The sequence below is a fragment of the Cervus elaphus genome, chromosome 12, assembly GCF_910594005.1.
Source record: "Cervus elaphus chromosome 12, mCerEla1.1, whole genome shotgun sequence".
Lineage (NCBI taxonomy): Eukaryota > Metazoa > Chordata > Mammalia > Artiodactyla > Cervidae > Cervus > Cervus elaphus.
Genome location: NC_057826.1, coordinates 81,324,072 through 81,348,603, shown reverse-complemented (window position 1 = coordinate 81,348,603; position 24,532 = coordinate 81,324,072). Strand labels below are relative to the sequence as shown.

Here is a 24,532-nt window from a genome sequence, read left to right as displayed (position 1 = left end):
AGAAAACAAACCTATGATTACCAAGGGGCAAAAGGCAGGGAGGGATAAATTAGGAGACTGGGACTGATATACACACACTATTACTTATAAAATTGATAACTAATAAGAACTTACTGTATAGCACAGGGAACTCTACTCGGTACTCTGCAATGACTTATATGGGAAAAGAATCTAAGAGTGGATAAATGGTTTATATACACAACTGATTCACTTTGCTGCATAGCAGAACCTAACACAACACTGTAAATTAACTATAATAAAAACTAATTTTTAAAAAATGGTGCTGGAATAAATGGACAACTACATGCAAAAAAAAAAAATTAACCCAAAATGGACCACAGACATAACTGTAAAACAAAAACTATAAAATTCCTACAGTACAATATCAGAGAAATCTAAATAAAGTTGACTTTGGTAATGACTTTTTAAATACAGAATCAAGTCATGAAAAGAAGGAAAAAAAAAAAAAGACAACTGTACTTCATTAAAATCAAAAGACACTGTTAAGAAAATGAAAAGACGAGCCTCAAACTGGGAAAATTTTTGCAAAACACATAATCTGATTAAAGGACTGGTATTCAACTGCATAAAGAACTCTTTAAAACCTAACAACATGGAAACAATCCAATTAAGATGGCAAAACAGGCAAAAGAACCACTCACCAAAGAAGATATACAGATGACAAACAGGCATTAATTGAAAATCAAAACAATGAGATAGTACTACACATCTATTAGACTGGGAAAAAAAAAAAGTCAAATGCTAGCGAGGATACAGAGCAACAAGAATTCTCATTCACTGATGGTGGGGATGCAAAACCTTACAGCTGCTTTCAAAGACAATTTGGCAGTTTCTAACAAACTAAACATACTCTTACCATACAGTCTGGCAATCATGCACCTTTGTATTTACCCAAATGAGTTAAAAACTTATGGCCAGGGACTTCCCTGGTGGTTCAGTGGCTAGGACTCTGTGCTTCCAATGCAGGGGGCCCGGGTTCAAACCCTGGTCAGGGAACAAGATCCCATGTGCTGTAACTAAGACCTCATGCAGTCAAATAAATAAATAAATATATATTAAAAAAAAAAAAAAAAAAGAAAAAAAAAAAACTTATGGCCACACAAAAAGCTGCATGCCAATGTGCATAGCAGCTTTATTCAAAACTGCCAAAATTTGGAAGCAATCAAGAAGTTCTTCAAAAGGTGAATGGGAAGACAAACTATGGTACCTACACAACGTGCTACTAGTGAGCAATGAAAAGAAATGAGCTATCAAGCCATGAAATTACAGACAGGAACCTTAAATGCACATTACTATGTGAAAGAATCCAATCTGAAAAAACCTCCTACTGTATGATTTCAATTATATGACATTCTAGAAAAGGCAAAAATATAAAGACGGTAAAAATATCAGCGGTTGCGAGAAGAGGGATCAGAGGAGGAATGGAGAAATGAATAGATGAATGAAGTGCAGGAGATTTTAGGACACTGAAACAACTCAGTATGATACAATGGTGGAGAAAACCCACAGAGTGAACTACAAAAAGAATGAAATTTAATGAAAACTATGGACTCCAATTAATAATAATATGCCAATATTGGTTTATCATTTGCAACAAACAGACCACACTAATGCAAGATGATAATAATAGAGGAAACTGGAGAGATTGGGTGAAAAGGTCTATGAGAATTGTTTACTTCATGTTTAATTTTTCTATAAACCTAAAAACTGCTTTTTAAAGTCTATGAATTAAAAATAAATTTGCAGCAAGTTCTTATGAAGTACTCAACCTGTACACTCTAAGAATTAGTCATTTTAATCCAGGTAAATTATACCTTAATTTTCAAAAATGAAATAAATGGTTCTTTTAGAAATTTTATTTGAAAATGGATATAGAACAAAGGACATTTATATTCTTTCTCAAGCCTTTATCAACCACAGCAGAAAAGCTTTTGTAAACATATATAAATAGTAGGTATAATATATATATTTTAGAAAACAAATTTTTGTCTACCTAAAAAATTTAAGATTTTGATTAATACTTAAAAATTAAGTATTTTGATTACACTTGTTTGCCTCAGCATGAATAGAATGCTAGATTTCGAAATTAAAAAAACAGATATTCAACAAAGCAACAAAGGTTTACTGTATAGCACACAGAACTATAGTCAGTATCTTGTAATAACCTATAATGGAAAAATCTCAAAAATAATATATGTTGTATATGTATAACTGAATCACTGTGCTATGTACCTGAAACATTAAGTCAACTATACTTCAACAAAATAGATATATATAAAGAAAAAAAAGAAAATGGATATAGCACAAAGGATATATGATACATTTATGTTCTTTGCAATAATATACGTTCTACAGGTGCATATAGAGATATTAGTAAATGCACAAATAGCTGAAAAAAAAAATGTATCAAACTGGAAAGAGCTAATAGTATGGGAAAACAGCACTTCTGTGAAGGGAACAGGATGGAAAGATGGTGGAGGCGGGGTGCACCTAATCTGTGTGTCTTAATCTCTGTTAGGAAAGTCTACATTAATTCTTTAAATTGTGTATTTCTAGGTTTTAAATCCAGGTTTCAGAATTTGCAGAAAAGTTTCAAAATGTTTTCTAAATCTGAAACAGCCTTGGAGTAAATTAACATTGGATACCGATCTTTATTTGTAAATATTTCCACAACTTTAGGGAATTCCCTCAATTGCTACTGATCATGCTAGGAACAAGTACTACTTGCTGATTTCTAGTTTATCAATAATTCCACCTCCAAAACAATTACGGTATTTGCATTGCACCCTCCTCTTTCACTACTTCTGACTCCTAGATCCCTTCCTCTTCTCGCCCTAAAAAAACACAAAAAGCCTAATGTACTGTTTGACACCCTGAAGGACGTTAGTGAAGTTCTAACACAACATTCAATAGCATCCATTATTTCAGAATGTAAAGGATTGATTTGAGATATGGATTTATAGCACTGATGAACTAACAATGTATCAATCCCTCAAAACTACCCCATGTTTGCCTTTATTTTTTTCCACTGCACCTTTCTCTACACAAAATTTAGTTCTATTCTGTTTTGTGTTCTGGGTACTACTGCTGTTAGGGACTGAACTGTGTTCCCCAAAACTCACACGTTTAAACCCTAACCCCTAATGTAACTATATTTGGAGATGAAACCTTTAAAGAGGTAGTTATGGCTAAACTAGGTCATCAGGGTGGGACCCTAATCCAATAGGGCTAGTGCCCTTATAAAGAGAGGAAAAGACAGCAGGGATGCACATACAGAGAACAGGCCACGTGAGGACACAGAAAAAAGATGGCCATCTATAAATGGAGAGCCCTCAGGAAACCAAACATGGCAAAACTCTGACCTTGGATTTTCAAGCTACGGAGCCTAGAAAATAAATTTTTGCTGGTAAAAAAAAAAAAAATCACAGAAATACTGTTTGTGGTATTTCATTTGTGTTATTTTGTTATGGCAGCCCTAACAAAGTAATACAACTATATAGCATACTAATAAATCTTAACTTGACACAATATTATAATAAATTCTACAAGATACTAAATTCAAGGGGTGTTTTTTTTCCCATTGCCTAGTAAGTACAATGTCCTCTGTGCCTTGTGTCACATATGTATGGCTTTCTTTTTCCAACAGAGCTTCAAATATTATACTCAGGGTCCTTTCAGTTCCATCCCCTCAATTATGATCTCTCTGATCTCTACTCTTAGTATCTACCATTGCCAGGGGTCTATTTGCCAACACTATCAAATCTGTACCTAACATATTTGCCACCTGCCACTCTTGACACCTTCCCTCCTACCCCCAACTCAATCCTTTACCTTCATGTATACCTCTCAGCCTTGGTACTATGGACATAAGGCATGTATAAGCATCACCAACCAACAAGAGTACTTCCAGTCACTGAATAAAACAATAACATGCTGGTTTCTGTCAATTATTTATCTTATTGCTCACACCAGTAGGTTATTTTTTTCTGATCACTGCAACTATCCTTGAGTTGAGAAAATTCTACTGTTAACTCTATGTAGCTTATCATAGCAAAAATCACTGCTCTTCACATACTATCTAAGGAGAGTCCAGCTTTGTTGGTTCCAATTAACAAGACATGTGCTAAGAGTTTTTTCTACTTACACTCATATGTCTGTGCTCACTTATCCACGGTCATCCAGCCTCCCTTCTCTGATCAATGATGTGCATTTTGGCAAAAGTAGTCTTCCAAAGGTAGCAGTATGATCAGAGAACAGAGTATCCCTTTACTCAATAAACTTACTCAATAAAACCTAGAATTTTGTATTCATTAAAATGGTACACTGAACAACTAAGTGAACACTTCAAAATATTAATCAAATATTGCCTTAAAAATCAAAATATTATTGAAAAATTGATCATTTTTATTCCTTCAGGACCTTGAAATTATCAACAGCAACGTTGCCAGACCATTTACAAAAAACTTCAATCTTGAAAGTTGTCTTAGGTTTTGATACTTTTAAAAAGGTGCCATCATTCACCATGTGTCAAAATCTATATTATATGAATGACTTCAAGTGGGATTCTAAACAAGCTTATCTCTCTTCTGTAAAGCTAGGAGATATCAATGCTAAATTACAAACTTATGAAAACTGAGTATTTATGAAAAGAAGTTACTAGTTTCATGAAAAAGTGCAAGTTAATCATTATTTTACTGTATAGTATTAGAATCAGATAGCAAATACAAATTACTTTCCAGCACACCAGACAATTTTCAACTATTCTGAACTTTTAGAAAAGTCATTCTAGATAACCCTATATGCAAAACAGAAAAAGAGACACAGATGTACAGAACAGACTTTTGGACTCTGTGGGAGAAGGCGAGGGTGGGATCTTCCAAGAGAACAGCATCGAAATATGTATATTATCTATGGTGAAACAGATCACCAGCCCAGGTTGGATGCATGATATAAGTGCTCGGGCCTGGTGCACTGGGAAGACCCAGAGGGATCGGGTAGAGAGGGAGGTGGGAGGGGGGATCGGGATGGGGAATACATGTAAATCCATGGCTGATTCATGTCAATATATGACAAAAAACACTACAATATTGTAAAGTAATTAGCCTCCAACTAATAAAAATAAATGAAGAAAAAAAAAGTCATTCTAGAAATCCAAGTTACCCAACAAACTGGAATTTCAGCTCCTTAAGTGTTAGAAGCTACTGCTTGCAAATTCTCTGGAAAAAATTATTTCAACAACATCATTTCTAACTTTATTATCATTTTAAGCAGAGAACAGTCGACCCTCAGTATCCACACATGCATAACCTACAGATACAGAAGACCAACTGTTAAGGAGCTTGAGCATCCTCAGATTTTGGTATCCACAGTCGAGTGTTCTGGAACCAATACCCCAAGGACACCAAGGAACAAATGTAAAATGAATATAATTTATGTGTTTCTCCAGATCTGAAAGAGATACGTGCACCCCAATGTTCATCGCAGCACTGTTTATAATAGCCAGGACATGGAAGCAACCTAGATGCCCATCAGCAGATGAATGGATAAGGAAGCTGTGGTACATATACACCATGGAATATTACTCAGCCGTCAAAAAGAATTCATTTGAACCAGTCCTAATGAGATGGATGAAACTGGAGCCCCTTATACAGAGTGAAGTAAGCCAGAAAGATAAAGAACATTACAGCATACTAACACATATATATGGAATTTAGAAAGATGGTAATGATAACCCTATATGCAAAACAGAAAAAGAGACACAGAAATACAGAACAGACTTTTGAACTCTGTGGGAGAAGGTGAGGGTGGGATGTTTCAAAAGAACAGCATGTATACTATCTATGGTGAAACAGATCACCAGCCCAGGTGGGATGCATGAGACAAGTGCTCGGGCCTGGTACACTGGGAAGACCCAGAGGAATCGAGTGGAGAGGGAGGTGGGAGGGGGGATCGGGATGGGGAATAAGTGTAAATCTATGGCTGATTCATATCAATGTATGACAAAACCCACTGAAATGTTGTGAAGTAATTAGCCTCCAACTAATAAAAAAATAAAAAAATAAAAAATTAAAAAAAATTAAAAAAAAAAAATTTATGTGTTTCTTAAGAATTTGGGCTCCTGTAATAAATGTCCATTTTTATGACAGTGATAGTCATAGAAACTACTGACACATAAAAGTAAGGTTGCCTGTCCCTATGCTTAGTATCACCAGATTGATGTACTTTCAATTTACAAAAAAATTTCATCCTGCCAGCATAAAAACCTACAAATGCTCCTCTATTCTCATTGCTGCTTCTAATTCATGTGACCTTAGAAACCAAATACTACTTATTTGAATTGTCTAAAATAAGACTAACCTCTAAATGAATGCCTGAGGGATTCTCACATAAGTATAGCAATGTTAACCACATAGTTTCATAAAATGTCCATTAACCATTTAGAGATTTTTTTTCACAATATAATTCTATGGAAAAAACATGGGCTTTATAGTCACAGAGGGGTTCAGATCCTATTTTTATTTTTTTTCAGATCCTATTTTTAAAAAGCCTCTTGATGAAAGTGAAAGAGGAGAGTGAAAAAGTTGGCTTAAAGCTCAACATTCAGAAAACTAAGATCATGACACCTGATCCCATCACCTCATGGGAAATAGATGCGGAGACAGTGGAAACAGTGTCAGACTTTATTTAAATATAGTTTGGGCTCCAAAATCACTGCAGATGGTGACTGCAGCCATGAAATTAAAAGACACTTACTCCTTGGAAGGAAAGTTATGACCAACCTAGATAGCATATTAAAAAGCAGAGACATTACTTTGCCAACAAAGGTCCATCTAGTCAAGGCTATGGTTTTTCCAGTGGTCATGTATGGAGTTGGACTGTGAAGTTGTCATGTGAGAGTTGTCATGGAGTTGTCATGTGAGAGTTGGACTGTGAAGAAAGCTGAGTGCTGAAAAATTGATGCTTTTGAACTATGGTGTTGGAGAAGACTCTTGAGAGTCCCTTGGACTGCAAGGAGATACAACCAGTCCATCCTAAAGGAGATCAGTCCTGGCTGTTATTTGAAGGACTGATGCTGAAGCTGAAACTCCAATACTTTGGCCACCTCATGCGAAGAGTTGACTCACTGGAAAAGACCCTGATGCTGGAAGGGATTGGGGGCAGGAAGAGAAGGGGACGACAGAGGATGAGATGGCTGGATGGCATCACCGACTCGATGCCCATGAGTGTGAGTAAACTCCAGGAGTTGGTGATGGACAGGGAGGCCTGGTGTGCTGTGATTCATGGGGTTGCAAAGAGTCGGACACGACTGAGCGACTGAACTGAACTGAAATGAACTGAATGAGTGAGCCTTGGCAAATAAATAATAAACTACCTTCCCTAAATGTTTGCATACTTGTTAAATCAACATTATCACCTAACTCACAGTTGCTATTAAGTTAAATGCGATACTGTATATAAAAAACAATGTTTGCTGTTTACAAAGTAAGTACAAAATTAAACAGCCTATTTTCATCTTTAATTCATATAGTTAACCTGACAGATTTACTAAATTTCACTTTCTTTCACAGTCAATTTTTTTTTCATTTCCTTCTCAACATCTTTTTATTTCTCCATTTTCTACATATGGTATTTGTTTCCCCTGCCAAAGACTTTATGAGTAATTTATGCCTTTCTTGTCTTCTGTAGCTAAGACACTTCTCCTACATGGCCCAAGTAGCAGAAATCCTACAGACTGTATTGGGAACATGGAAAGCAATGTACAATCCTAACTTCTCACTCCTAGATGGTAAGTAAGCTTCCTAAAGTCAAAGTCTCTGTTGGCTATCTACCAGTAGTACAACTTTCGAGCTAACTACTCTATTTCTCTGAGTCTTAAACTTTTTTCATATTCAGAAACAAATCATCTCCAATAATATGGCCAATTATTAAGAACAAAACACCCCTCTGAAATTTTTTAAATTAATAAAATAGAAAATATATAATTTAAAAAGTAGGAATTATAAGACCAAAACATTCAGAGGTAAGCAGAAGGATGAAGCCAAATTAGCCCCTGATTGAAGCCAAGGCTGGGCTTTGGTTTTCAGTCTTACAAAGACAGAAGCCAAGCCCAGGGCCCATCCTAGGATGTAAATCTGATAGGAGATGCTATACAACTAGAACTCATAAAATAAACCAAAGTAAACCTATCCCACTCTACCCTATCCCCCAAGAACTGCGAAGAAAAGTTGTGCTGGCACTGAATTGTAAAGGAGAGTTCCTGACAAGTTGTAATTTTTTCTGTAAAAGGCCAGATATAAATACTTTAGGCTTTGGAGGCCACACTGACCTCTGTGGCAAACACTCGATTTGGCGGCTGTAGCACGCAAACAGCCACAGACAATACGGAAACAAATGAGCGCAGCTGTGTTCCAACAGAACTTCAGTTATGCACACGGAGATCTGAGTTTCATATAATCTTCACACGCTGCAAAATATTATTTTTCTTCATACATTTGAAAATGTAAAAACCATTCTTAGCTTGCAACCTTAAAAAAAAAAACAGGTGACATTGGCCACAGGATGCTTTGAATTATAACCAAAGGACACACCACCACCTCAGCTTATTACCACCCTAACACATGCATACACAAAACACTCAGACGTACATTTTTGTCACCTTAATTCTATTACCTTATTGATACACACACACACATACACACACACACAAAAAAAACAAACAGGTTATAGGCATCCAGAAGATGCACGTGCAAATATCACAAATAATGTCCCAAGAAAAGGCATTATTTAGGCCAAGCAAGAAGGAAGCAAAGCACCATGAATGAGAAGAAGCAAAGAGTAGAAGCTACTAAAATGTAGACTGTAGTAGAATCTACAAAAATTTCAGATACTGCAAATGATCACACAGAAAAAAAAAAAACTGCTTACTAATGTATCAAGTGATAAAGAAGACTGAAAACTATCTGAAAGGGACAAGAACCATAAAAAATGACTTTGAAGATTTTATAAAGAACTAAAAAGGGGAAGACCCAGAGGAATCGGGTGGAGAGGGAGATGGGAGGGGGGATCGGGATGGGGAATAAGTGTAAATCTATGGCTGATTCATATCAATGTATGACAAGACCCACTGAAATGTTGTGAACTAATTAGCCTCCAACTAATAAAAAAATTAAAAAAAAAAAAAAAAAAGAAGAATCCAAAAAAAAAAAAAAAGAACTAAAAAGGGCTTCTAAAATTATAAAACACAACAACTGAACTGTAAAATGGAATAGTTGAAGTGAGTGAACTAAAAGACACATCTGAAGAAACTGCCCACAGTGAAAGAAAAACAGAGTAAATTAAGAAACATGTGAGAAAGAAAATCCAATATATGTAAATTTGAGATCCAGAAAAAGAAACGAAACAGCACTCAGATCATAACACCATGTTCTTTAAAACAAATAGAAATCAGTAACCAAAAAATGACAAGGAACAAATATCAATAGTACCTTCCATACAAATATCTATCCCATCCTACACACCCTTCTACAACGTGATGTTTACACTTTCCCTATGTTTTCTGCCCCGTGAACTTGGATGGACCTTTGTAACTGTCCTGCCCAGCAGAATTCAGTGAAGTGAAGCTAAGTGACTTCTGAGACTAGGTCACAAACAGCAACATGCTTCTACCTAGCGTTTTCTCCCTCAGGAATTCTAGCAGTCATACCTTAACACCACTTAAAAAGCTCCATGGAAAAATCCACATGGAAAGGAACTCGGGCAAAACTGCCAAGCTGAAACACTCCTGAATTCCTGACCCACAAATACTATAAACAAAAATAAGTCACTAAGATTTGGGCTTAACTTGTTATACTGCAATAGACAACTAATATAGTAGGAAATCCTAACATAGGTGCAAACTTAAAAATATAATCTTAAATAATCCACGTGACCATTAAGTAAACAGAAAGTATTCTGAATAAACCATAACATAAACATTATATTTCAAAACTTATGAAATGCAGCTAAAGCAATATAGGGAAATTTATAGGGAAATTATAATTCTAAATGGGTATAACAGAAAAAAGCAAAAATTAGGGAACTGTCTTCTCAAGAAGACAGAAAAAAAAGGAAAGTAAAACTAGGACAAGTAAAAAGAAATAACAACAAAAAAGAAATAAAAATATATATATATAAAATTAAAGGACCAACAAAGCCAGAAGTGTGTCTTTGAAAAAACTATAAATTGGCAAACCTCAAGCCAAGAGTAATGAGGCAACAAAACAGAAAGGGATCAGGAATGGAAAAAAAGGGCAAAACTATCAATGTTGTAAATGTTACAATGGTAATGTTTTAATTTAGATGAAACTGAATGAAACTTAGATGAAATCCTATATTAGGATATTTCCAACATACATATATGTTTCAACATATACATATCTTAGCACAACTTATGCAGAAAAATGGACTGGTCCCATTAAAAAAAAAAAAATCTTAATGACCCTAATAAAAACTTTTCCCAACAAAGACTCCAAAGAAACCTCCAGAGCCACACCACTTCACCAGCAAATTCTCCCAAAAACTCAAGGAGTAAATAATACAGTCTTAAATAAATTCTTCCAGATTCTTTTAATGAGGTTAGTATAACATCAAAACCAAAAAATTCTGGCAAAGACCAGACAAGACAACAAAATCATAAGTCAACTGTACTCCAGAACTTGCACACAAAAATCTCAAACAAATATTAGCAAACAACAACCAGTAATGTAAGTACAGTATACTATAATCAAGTTACATATCCCAGGAAAGCAAAGATAAATCTTATATTCATATCAGAAAGCCAATTAATATAATCAACCATATTTTAAGATCCATAAAAATCCAATTATTTATTTACATCTCAAAAGGGGTCTTAGCAAACTAGGAATAGAACAAAATTTCTTCAGTTGATAAAAGGTAACTACAAAAGCCTACAGCATACTTAATGGGGAAAGGCTGCTGAACATTTTTCCTTTGAGATCAGAAACAAGAAAATGATGGCCATCTACTTCTATCAACACTATACTGGAGATAGCTGTATACTCTAGGTGGCATAGGAAAGCAAGAAAAATATAGAACGAAAGGTATAAGGGACTTCCTTGGTGGTAGAGTGGATAAGAATTCACCCACCAATGCAGAGGACAAGGGTTCAATCCCTGGTTCAGGAAGAGTCCACATGCCATGCGGAGCATATCAGCCATGTGGGCACAACTGCTGAACCCATGCTCTAGAGCCCCCAAACTGCAACTACTGAGGCCCATGCACCTAGAGCCTGTGCTCCACAAGAAAAGCCACCACAGTGAGAAGCGCGTGCACCACAAGTAAAAACTAGCCCCCACTTCACAACGGGGGAAAGCCTGCCTGCAGCAATGAAGACCTCATGCAACCAGAAATAAAAAATAAATTAATTACTTTTATAAACAGGTATAAGGACTAGAAGAAACAAGAAACAAACTATTATTTGCACATGACATAATTGTATATATATATAAAGAAAATTTGAAAGAATCTATAGATATTTGCTTTATTGACTACGCCAAAGACTTTGACTGTGTGGATCACAAAAAACTATAGAAAATTCTTAGAAGGAGATGGGAATACCAGACCACCTGATCTGCCTCCTGAGAAATCTATATGCAGGTCAAGAAGCAACAGTTAGAACTGGACATGGAACAACAAACTGGTTCCAAATAGAGAAAGGAGTACACGAAGGCTGTATATTGTCACCCTGCTTATTTAACTTATATGCAGAGTACATCATGCAAAATGCCGGGTTGGATGAAGCAGAAGCTAGAATCAAGATTGCTAGGAGACTTATCAATATCAATATCAATACCAACCTCAGATATGCAGATGACACCACCCTTATGGCAGAAAGTGAAGAACTATGAAGCCTCTTGATGAAAGTGAAAGAGTAGAGTGAAAAAGTTGCCTTAAAATTCAACATTCAGAAAACTAAAATCATGGCATCTCGTCCCATCACTTCATGGCAAATAAATGGGGAAAGAATGGAAACAGCGACAGACTTTATTTTCCTGAGCTCCAAAATCACTGCAGATGGTGAACTGCAGCCATGAAACTAAAAGACGCTTGCTCCTGGGAAGAAAAGCTATGACCAACCTAGACAACATATTAAAAAGCAAAGACATTACTTTGCCGATAAAGGTCCGTCTAGTCAAAGCTATGATTTTTCCAGTAGTCATGTATGGATGTCAGAGTTGGACTATAAAGAAAGCCGAGCACCGAAGAATTGATGCTTTTGGAACTGTAGTGTTTGAGAAGACTCTTGAGAGCCTTTGGACTGCAAGGAGATCCAACCAGTCAGTCTTAAACGAAATCAGTCCTGAATATTCATTGGAAGGACTGATGCTGAAGAGGAAACTCCAATACTTTGGCCACCTGATGCAAACACCTGACTCAATGGAAGAGACCCTGATGCTGGAAAAGATTGAAGGCAGGAGGAGTAGGGGATGACAGAGGATGAGATGGGTGGATGGCATCACTGACTCAATGGACATGAGTCTGAGTTAGCTCCAGGAGTTGGTGATGGACAGGGAATTTTGGTGTGCTGCAGTCCATGGGGTCGCAGAGTCGGACATGACTGAGCAAATGAACTGAACTGATAATCTCTTATTAGTTCTCTAATTTAACATACACAAGTTGATTATTAGTTTTATAGCTCTGTATGCCAACAACCATTAGAAAATAATCTTTTTTTTTCTTCAAACTTTGAACTTCTTATTTTGCAGTGTGTGTGTGTTAGTCACTCAGTTGTGTCTGATTCTTTTGTGACCCCATGGACTGTAACCCTCCAGGCTCCTCTGTCCAAGGGACTCCCCAGGCAAGAATACTGGAGTAGGTTGCCATTTCCTTTGCCCGGGGATCTTCCTGACCCAGGGATCAAACCTGGCTCTCCTGCATTGCAGGCAGGTTCTTTACCACCTGACCCACCATTGGGGTAGAGCCAACTAACAATGCTGTGCCAACTTCAGGTGACCAGCGCAAGGCCTCAGCCGTACATACGCGTGTCCACTCTCCCACCAACTCCCCGCCGCCCCGCCCACCCAGCCTGGCATATGACACTGAGGACAGTCACACGTGCTACGCAGTAGGTCCTTGCTGGCTACCCGTTTTGAATACAGCAGTGTGTCAGAATACACAGAAAATAATCTTTTGAAGGTATCACTACTTATAATTACATCAGAAAATATGAAGTACTCAGGAACAAATCTAACAAATAATGTACAAAACCTCTACTGAAAAGACTTTATCATAAATCATTACATAAATGGAAGGATATCCACTGTGTGTCATAGTCTGGAAAACTCAATGTTGGAAAATGTCAGCTCTCCCCAAATTAATCTCCAGAATCAGTTCGTTCTCAATAAAAATCTCGCATGCTGTTTTTATGTTGAATTATTTTGTTGGGCGTGTGTGTGTGTGTGTGTGTGTGTAATGTGACACAGTGATTCTAAAATACATATAAAAGTCAAGACTTTCCTGGGTGTGTGTGGGTGTGTGTGGGTGTGTGTGTGTGGGTGTGTGTGTGTGTGTGTAATGTGACACAGTGATTCTAAAATATATATAAAAGTCAAGACTTTCCTGGGCGTGTGTGTGTGTGTGTGTGTGTGTGTAATGTGACACAGTGATTCTAAAATATATATAAAAGTCAAGACTTTCCTGGCAGTCCAGTGGTTAAGACTCTGAGATTCCAATGCAGTGGGCACTGGTTTGATCCCTGGTCAGGGAACTAAGACCCCTCATGCCACATGACCAAAAAGATTATTTTTTAATTTAATTAAAAAATAAAATATATATGAAAGTGTAATGGGCTAAAAACAGCCAAGAGTTTCCTGAAAAACAATAGCAAAGTGTGAAGACTTGCCTTCGTCACTCAGCCCCTCTACAGCACACCAGGCTTCCCTGTCCTTCACCATCTCGCAGAGTTTATTCAAACTCATTTCCATCGAGTCAGTGAGGCCACCCAACCATCTCATCCTATGTCATCCCTTTCTCCCTCCTGCCTTCAATCTATCCCAGCATCGAGGTCTTTTCCAATGACTTGGCTCTTCGTATCAGATAGCCAAAGTATTGGAGCTTCAGCATCAGTCCTTCCAATGAATACTCAGGACTGATTTCCTTTAGGATTGACTGGTTTGTTCTCCTTGCTGTCCAAGGAACTCTCGAGAGTCTTCTCCAATACCACAGTTCGAAGGCATCAAATTTTCGGTGCTCAGCCTTTTTTATTGTCCAGCTCTCACATCCGTACATGATTACTAGGAAAACCACAGCTTTGACTATACGGACCTTTGTAGGCAAAGTAATGTCTGATTTTTAATATGCTGTCTAGGTTTGTCATTGCTTTTCTTCCAAGGAACCACGGCTGCAGTCACCATCCATGGTGATTTTGCCTTACCAGGTATCAAAACTTCTAAAGTGATAAGTAGTATCCGAAACACATATAGGGAAGTCCCTGGAGGTCTGGTGGTTAAGACTCCATGCTTTCACTGCTATGGGCCTGGGTTCAATCCCTGGTAGGGGAACTAAGATCCTGCAAGCCACACAGTGCAGCCTAAACACACACACACACACACACACACACACACACACATAGAATTCCTAAAAATCAGTAATAAAACCACAGATCACCTAAGAGAAAAAAACTGAGCTAATAACTTAGATAGGTACATAAGAAGAAAATTCAAATGACTCTGAAAAGATGCTCAACTTCATTAGTAATCATGAAAATGCAAATTAAAACCATGAGACACCAATATGTTTTTCAAATTGGCAAAAATTAGAGCTTAAAAATACTAAGTGTTTAGAATGTAAACAAAGGGAACTCTCACACATTGTGTTGGAATTACAAATGAAAATAATTTCGAAAAACAATTTGCCACTATCAAAGTTGAATGTGTACATACCTCGCAACCCAGCAATTCCATTCTCAGGAATTCTTAGAAATATTTGTGCACTTGAAAACATGAAACAGGTACAAGAGCACTCACCACCTAATTATTTACATAACAGCAAGAAACTGAAATCTACTCAAATGTCCATCACAACTAGAACGTAAAAAATTGTAGTACCTTGTGACCACACGTTGGAATATATTACCACAATGAAATCTCATGAACAACAGCTAACAACTTGGCGTTAAATTGACAAATTCTGAACTAAATTTTTTAAATCACATAAAATACTCATATGAAGTTCAAAAACAAGGAAAAATAAACTACATTGTTTAAGGATATATGACCTGGGATTTAAAATTAAGAAGCGAAGCAGGAAAATGAGTCACAAAAGGTCAAGATAATAGCCACTTTCACAGATTGGGATATGTTGACAGGGTAAGCTGAGGGTGAGGTAATGGGGAGGCAATTCTTGTTTGTTGGCCTGGACAATGACAACACAAATGTTTACTTCATAATTTTCTTAAAACTGCATACGTTTTATTCACTCTCCTGTATATGTGCATAAAAAGGAAAAGGGACAACTGTATATGACTGCTATAGTAACCTCTTTTTTTGGGGGGGCCGAGTCACACAGCACTCGAGATCTTAGTTCCCTGACTGGGGATCGAACCTGTGCCCCCTGCAGTGGAAGCATGGAGTCTTAACCACTGTACCCTTTACAGCAGGAAAGTTCCTGCTGCAGTAACTTAATATGAGAAAGCAATTTACATAAGCCCCAGAGACTGAATTCCTTGCATCCTAGCAGGTCCCTTCCCTCTCTCTTTAGTATTCCTCTCTTTTACTCTTTACATTTAAACTATACATTTTATCTGCCTTACTAGACTCTAAGAATCTGCCCACTGAATGCTTGGAGATAATCTGAAAGAGTTAAGGCGAAAAGAGAAGAAAAGGTGAAGTTAAGGAGTGGGGAAGTTGTGGGAAAAAACAGTAAGGAAAGAACTTGACTTATGCTTACATGAAAACACCCAGGACATCAGATTTTTATTTCAATGCTTCAAGGAACCAGGAAGCAAAGGGAGAAAGAAGTAGGTAAATCATCCCTTGTCCCTTCTGACCCAGGTGCAATAAAACAAAGCAGACTAACATTAGTGATATCAATCACCTAATATTTAGATGCAAGAAAGTGTACTTATGTCCCAAAATATCTACTTTTCCGGAAATCTTAACAACAACAACAAAACACATAACAAAGCCCCCCACCCCGGACTATAAGCCTCTCTGAAACAAATCAACTCCTTCTTAATTATTTGAGGAAGAAACTTTATTGTTCAATTAATCTATTCAATATGCAATATTTACTCACAGTTCAAAAGACTAAACACAAATATCTAATCAGATATAGACTCATTAATAAAATTATGGTATATCAACACAACAGAATACTGTGCCTCCACAAAAAAGAATAAGATCTGTATATACCAATATGTTGTATTCTCCCAAATATATTGAGAAATGGGGGACAAAAAAGAATAGGTAGAGATACAAAACATGGTAAATATGTATATTACCTTTGGTGTATGAAAGGAGAATACACACATACACCTAACTTTGAAGGAAAAAAAAAACTGGAATGATTCATCAGAAACTTACAAAAATGGTTATCTATAGGGAAGCAAGGAGGAAACAAGGGATGAGGATGAAAATACGATTTCCACATATACCGTCACATTTGGCTTCTCCTTTTGAGCTATGTATTGTATATATTCCAAGGGTAAGAGTAAATTAAAAAAAAAAAAAAAAGAGGAAGCAAACTCTAAAATGATAAACAAATGGACCTAAATACATACCAAACTGGTAATAATCACACTGAGAAAATAATGATTTCAAGTGACTTTTAAACACATACTAACAGTCAGTATAACCTTGGTGGGATACATTCTAAGGACAAAATGGGATGCAAAGAAATCTTAAAGTTCACTGAGTAACTTTATTTTTAAATTATTTTAGCTATACTTAGGAAAAAATGCAATGTTAATAAAAACTAAGATATAAAAGAGATTAAAACTAAAGTGTTTAAAAAAAAAAAAGATGAAGAAAGAAGCATGCAATGTTAAATCTGAATTGGAATTATCAATATGACCTCATGTTTTTTTTTTCCTCCTGACAAGGCCTAGAAGTGATGACAGTTCCATAGAAAGGAGCGTATTTAGCATCCAGATGTTTTCTAAACATCATCCTCTTCTATAAAGAGACATATCTCCTTGGAGAAACTGCTGATTTCGGTCTAAAGCAGGAGAAATCCTTGATAAGCCAAGATATCTCATATCCAAAAGTAAGGAATCACTCAAAGACTAATAACAGATTTATACAAAAAGAACTCAGGTGCCTGCTTGAAGGAACTCCCAACAGCCTTACTTGAGACAATCGAAGTATCAAAAAAGAACAAAGGGAGAGAAGGAATGGGAATTTGGGATTGACACAGGTGAACTATCATATACAGGATGGATAAACAACAAGGTCCTACTGTGTAGCATAGGGAACCATATTCAATATCCCATGACAAACCATAATGGAGAAGAATACATATAGCTGAGTCACTTTGCTGTACAGAAGAAATGAACACAACTCTGTAAATCTACTATACTTCAATAAAATCTAAAAATAAAAGAACAGATGTAAGTAACTGTAATACAACAAATAAAAAACAAAGAGATGATTAACAAACTCATTTGTCACTACTGTAGATGACTATTAGACCAACTCCTCACTCTGAACATTTGACAAGAAAGATTCAAGCATTTACTTACTCTGCTCTTTTAGGAAGAACTGCAGTTCACTCCTAGGTGATGAAAGTTATAAATCATTTGTTTATAGAAAAATGACAGCTAACAAACATAAAAAATTACCACATTAGAAAAATCACCATTTTCAACCTTCAGTTAAAAACTGATTTGCCCAAGGCTCACAAAAGATTCTAAAATCACCAGGTAAAGAATATTATTAAGAATGGAATATTTATAAGATATCAAAGTATCACCCCCACAGACTATTGTATTTGATGATCATAAAAGAAAAAAATACACTTTTACAATGGAAAGATACAGCAAACATCACTTTAAACTTCATAAAACTTAGATCACTAATAGTGACAAGATATAGCTTCCCTGGTGGCTCAGTGGTAAAGAACTCGTCTGTCAATGCAGGAGACGTGGGTTTGATCCCTGGGTTAGGAAGATCCCCTGGAAGAGAAAATAGCAACTCACTCCGGTACTCTTGCCTGAGAAATCCCACAGATAGAGGAGCCTGATGGTTACAGTCCATGGGGTTGCAAAGAGTTGGACACGACTGAGCACCTGAAATTTCAATATCATAAGAAAAAGGAATGGGATAAGATACTTTTCTACATTAAAAAAAGACTAAAAAGATAAACCAAATGCAATGCAAAAATCTTGACCGAATTCCAGTTTGAAAAACTGGGAAGAGTTAAATGTAGTCTGAATACTAAATGTTATCAGGAAATTACTCTTATTTTTCTTATGTGTTGGTAACAGCACTGTGATGACACGGACAATACTTTCTTAGAAGATACATACTCAAGATAGAAGTCAAAATAGCAACAACTTTCAAAAGACTCAGTTAAAGTATACACAGACACCTACACACAAAAAACAATAAAGCAAATATGGGTGGCATATTGTTAATTTTTGAATCTAGGTGGTGGACTTATAATGTTCTTTATTCTATTCTTTCAACTTCTCAATTTTTTTTTTTTTTTTTGGCCACACCATACAGCATGCAGGTTTTTAGTTCCCCAACCAGATATCAAACCTGTGGGAGGATAAAGTCTTTATTGCTAGACCACCAGGGAAGTCCCTCAACACTTCCTAAGTACTTTTATTATTTAAAAAAAAAAAAGTAGGGAGAAAGCAGGAAGAAAACTAGAGAAACGTAGAGTTGCAAAAGAAAGTAAGGAAAACACATTATCTCAAGATCATTTATAAACTCATATTCACACAGTTATCTGAAAAACTTTCTACCTTACATTAAAAAAAAAAAAAAACCACACCTCAGGAATTAATTCCCTGGCAGTCCAGTGGTTAGGACCCCATGCTTCCACTACTGGGGGTGCAGATTCAACCCGTTTGGAGACCTAAGATCCAGCAACCCAGGGAATAAGCTAAATAAACTAAAGTTACTCTCCCTAAAAAAAAAAAAAAAAAAAAAATTCAGAGACTACTCAGCCCACTATCATCTAATCAATATAAGCAAACAGATATCAAACATACTACACACAGCAATAGTACTACAATCTGTCAATGATTTAAGGAATGTTTGTCATTGGCAAACAGAACATTTGTTATGATAACTCACACTGAATCAAAAGACATTCTAACATCCATTAATCTGATATACTAAGATATTGAGAAAAGCTTCTCTTTAGAGATTTTTTTGAATTGAAAAATATGGTCACACTTCAAAGACAGCCAGCAGACTATCCAAAGATTTACTTCTACTAGCAACAAATTTGATGGCCATTTATTTACACAATACTTTAAATTCTTGATCTCATATTTAAACATAGTAAGAAATAGACATATTCAAGAAGGAAAAAGTAGACTTGTTGAGTATCAACCACGTGCTTGGTACTTTACGTAACTGTTTAACTCTAATGATAATCTTATGAGATGAACATTCTTGAAGTTCAGAAATGTTAAGTGATTTGTCTACAAATAACAGCTCATAAGTGATAAGGCTGGAAACTGAATCGAAAAAGCTGGAAATCCAGGTTTAAAAGTCTATACAGTAAGTCCTCTACATACGAAGGATTTCTGTTCCAAGAGTGTCTTTGTAAGTCCAATTTGTTCATTAGTCCAAAAAAGTTAGCCTATGTACCCAACTAACACAATCGGCTATATAGTACTGTAACAGGTTTATAACACTTTTCACACAAATAATTTCTAAAAAACAAAAAAGAAAAATTTTAATCTCACAGTAGAGTACCTTGAAGAGTACAGTAGTACAAGGCTGGCACACGTGGGCTGGCATTGAGTGAACACGCAAGAAGAGTTACTGACTATAGGAGGGAGAGGAGTGTAACTACCCCCTAGGTACTGACTATGGGATATGGTAAAACTGAAGGGCCATCGGCAGCAGGAGCCAGAGAGCAAGCTGCGATTTCACTCCTGCCTGACGCTAGTGGAAGGCGTGGCTGCATCTTTCCCAGTTCACAACTTCAAGGCTCATATATAGAGTACTTACTGTATTCTTTCTACTTAACTGGTCTTAACAAATTTAATATTTACTGACAGAAAAGTCCACCTATGGAAAAGGACTGTTTAAAAGAATTCCTTCATATTCAAAGAGACACATAATCTTAAAGTTGAAGAAAAATCACAACAGTGAAAAAGTACTTTCTAAAATTATTGTTAGTTGCACATACACCAAAAAAAAAAAAAAACCCAATTCTTAGCAAACCAGCTGTCTATGACACAGGACAGCTAGTCCTTTCCTCACTGTACATGTAAAATTATACTCCAGTTGCCCGCTGGATGACCCCACTGCCAAAATATGCTAGCAACATAATTCACATTAAAACCCAGAGGCCAAACACCATTTGGAAAGTGCTTTACATGTTTACTATACCCATCTCCAGCACGTTCCTCACTCAAAACAGGCTATTTTAAGCAAATATTCTTTGGTCTATCAATTCTTTTCTGCTGTTCTAAGATATTAAACTTACAAACAAGAAAATCTACCTAAATACAAACACCCCATAACTGATTCTTAAAATGTTATGTGACTTTAAATTTATCTACTGCACAAAAATAAGCCAAAATTACATTGTGTAATATAAACTCTATGTATGTGTTTTGTATAGGGTCAAAATTCTAATGTCTATGTCTCTTGTACATCTAAAGAAACACACAAAATATGTAGAGAAATCTATGTTAAAGAGTTTTCCTATTTAAAAGTAAATCTTCTTTGAACTGGACTAGTGACCAGAAGAGGGCATAAGGTGCCTTGTAGGCTGTAGTAATATCCTGTATTATCCTAGATATGGGTGTTGGTTACATACGTGTGTTCACTCAGTAAAAATTTACTGAGCTGTACATCTATGATCTGTGTACTTTTCTGTATACATTATAATTTATAATAAGAATATTCTTTTTTACAAATCCTCAATCTAAAAACCTGCCTAACTATATTGCACCCATACCAAAGAAGCTACAGACCAGTGAGGAAAACAAACAAGCTATTAGGAATTTCATCAGAGAGCTGAGAAAGCAAGCATTACATACTAGGAGCACACAGGAGCAATACCCAACTTAACCTGGAGGGAGGAAAGCTTCCTGAAGATACACCTGAACTGAGACTTGAAGATCAGACAGCAGATTGCCAAGCAAAGAAAGACGGAAGGGAAATACAGGAAAGGGAACCGAGCATGCAAAGACCTAAGTTCAATGAGTGGATCAAAGCATTTAAGGAAGACAGCAAAGAAGGAAAGCCTAAAGAAGGAAGACTGAGAGCCAAAGGTTCTCACATATACGCAATGCTACAGTGTAAGCTTTAACCTCCAAGTGCTCCCCTGGGGGCTCAGAGGGTAAAGCGTCTGCCTGCAATGCAGAAGACCCGGGTTCGATCCCTGGGTCCGGGAAGATCCCCTGCAGAAGGAAATGGCAACACACTCCAGTACTCTTGCCTGGCAAATTCCATGGACGGAGGAGCCTGGAGGCTACAGTGCATGGGGTTGCAAAGAGTTGGACACGACTGAGCAACTTCAATAAAGCACTAAAGATCTTTCAACAGAAAAGGACATGATTAGATGTTTATTTGCACCATGTCAATCATGGTGCCCTCCATGTTTACAACCCCATTTTGTGAGAAGTTTCCCTGCACAATGCCCCATGTTTTTCACTGTGATGCTCCTGCCTCACATCCACACGCACAAATAAACACAGTCAACACTAAATGGCTAGGAGTGGTCACATGACCCAGTACATAGACCTGCTAGCAGCCCAGGATTAAAGATTAAACAATCCAAAGATGGTTTCTTGAGAATTCAAACCAGAAAATCCTAGGAAGAAGTTAGCAACAGCAGCTTAAGCTAAAGAGACAGCAGCCAGGAGGCAAGATATTGGCATGGGAGTGACGACAGTTATAAGGAGGCAAAAATTAAGAATAAATGAAATCTGTGAGACTGGGGGGCGGGGCGGGGGGTGATTAGAGAGAAAAAAATAATACAAAATGAAACAGAAAAAGTAGCTAAGACAAGTTAATAGTAGAGCACCAGAGTGAAATACCTGGGTTCGGAAGATCCCCTGGAGAAGGGAAAGGCCACCCACTCCAGTATTCTGGCCTGGACAATTCCATGGACTGTATAGTCCATGGGGTCACAAAGAGTTGGACACAACTGAGTGACTTTCACTCACTCACTCCGAGTGAAATGTCTTTTCCAGCTTCCAGTTTTATTTTTAAGATCACGTTCTTTCTAAGACCAAGCTGTTTAACTTTTCCTGCGTTCCCTCGTGCATGTTTTCTTTCAGAAAGCACTCCTCTATTTAAGGTAACTTGAGTCTCTTCCTTGCATACGAAAGAGCCTAACTAAAAGAGCAGTTTAGAACACTTACTCTGGCAGCAGTGCAGAAAATGAACTAGAGGGTATGGCAAAACAAGAAGCAGATGAGAGGACAAGACCAACAGACATTTGGGGTTAAAATAGAGACAACAAAAATAGCAATAACAGTGATGTGAAATATCATGAGGGAGAATGTGCTGATTTAGTGATGTTGGTAGTACGATAGAGAATGGAGTGGAGGATGATTTCCAGCTTCCTGAAGGCTTCATGAGGGGAGAGTGGTACCATTCATCAAGACAGGAAACCGAAAGAAAAGATTTTGTTGCCTTTGTCTCTTTCCACCCCCACAGCTTTTTGGAGGGAAGGGAGGCAGAGATGAGTTTTATTTTGTACATATGTGAAGTGCTTGTTGAAATGTGAATCCAAGATTAAATGTCCATTAGCAGTGATTTACAGGGGTCCAGAGTAAAGGCAAGAGCTCTACAAGGCAGCTTGAGACTTATAAATACATTAAGGCAATGTTATGTCACAGTGGTAAAGAAGCTGCCTATCAATGCAGGAGACACAAGGACACAGGTTCGAGCCCTAGGTTGGGAAGATCCCCTGGAGGAGGAAATGGCAACCCACTTCAGTATTCTTGCCTGGAAAATTCCATGGACAGAGGAGCCTGGCAGTCTACAGTCCTAGGATCGAAAAGAGTTGAACGTGACTGAGCATGCATTTAATCACATGGTTTAAAAACACGACTAAAAAATCTTTGACTAAACTCTATTACTAATATAGCTAGAAATCATACAAGCTAAAACACTTTAATATTTTTGGCAAACAACATTTTCCAAGCTCCTATACTTCTCTGTAAACAATGAAGACTGAACAACTTTTACAATACTATAATCTAAACTTAGAAAAAATGGGGTTATAGTGCTAACATCTACTGAGGTTTTGCCTTTCTAAAAATCTAAGTTTACTACCATTTCCCTCAAAACTATATATCACTCAAGGGAAAACACTGTTGAAAAGTCTTGTCAGACAGTGAACCTACTGATCTTTAAATTATAACAAGATTCTTTACAGAACTGAACCACATAATTTACTATTAGTAGCTTAAACATTCAATTCTATGTGTATTGTAAATGCTGAATTTCTATCCTACAATCTTTTCTCCTCTCACCTAAACCTACTATCAACCCAGAACTTAATAACGAGCTTAAGCCACAAATCCAGTTGCCTATTGGCCATCTACATCTGCTGGAAGAATAATCACCAGTCACCCAAACTCAAAATATCACAACTTGAATTCCTCTTTCTTGGTAAAAACAAAAATTCCACTCCTCCCTCATATAGATCCCCACCTCAGTGAAAGGCACAAGCTAGAAACCTAGATCTTATTCTCTATGAACACTCAGTCTAATACCAAATCCAGTGAAATCACCAAATCCTATCTATTCTCAAAACCCAAATGAAGAAGCTGCACCATTACCATTTACCCCCCCCAACACCTTTAGCCTGACTTTCAATCCACCATCCTCAAAGGAGATTGAGTGATCTTCTAAAAATCCCCTCCTTTAAATCCTTCAATAACTATCAAGTAAGTTATAAATAAACATAAACATTTATGTACATGTATGCTAAGTAGACTCTATGGACTACAGCCTGCCAGGCCCCTTTGTCCATGGAATTCTCCCAGGCAAGAAGACTGGAGTGGGTTGCCATGCCCTCCTCCAGATCTTCCTGACCCAGGGATTGAACCTGCATCTTCTGTGGCTCCTGCATTGCAGGCAGCTTCTTTTACCACTGAGCCATCAGGGAAGACCAATAAAACATTATAAAAAATCCGATACAACATTATAAACTCTATCAAAGCTAGTAACTCCATGAAAGCCCAGTGAGTGGTTCAATGAGAAATTTACTTTACTATATCCTTTTTTGTAGGTTCATAAAAGAATCATCAGGAAATTTTTTGAATCCTGAAAATTACTTAAAACCTACATATAACAGCTGATAT

The 24,532-nt window shown here is 36.9% G+C and overlaps 1 protein-coding gene and 1 non-coding gene across 12 annotated transcripts in view; one reads left to right on the top strand and one right to left on the bottom strand.

Annotated features, from left to right (window-relative positions):
* MYO9A (myosin IXA) overlaps nt 1-24,532 on the bottom strand; it is a 238,126-nt gene that overhangs the window by 211,315 nt on the left and 2,279 nt on the right. The window lies entirely within an intron of this gene.
* TRNAG-UCC lies at nt 945-1,017 on the top strand. Its single transcript has one exon. It is a non-coding gene; the product is annotated as a tRNA-Gly (tRNA).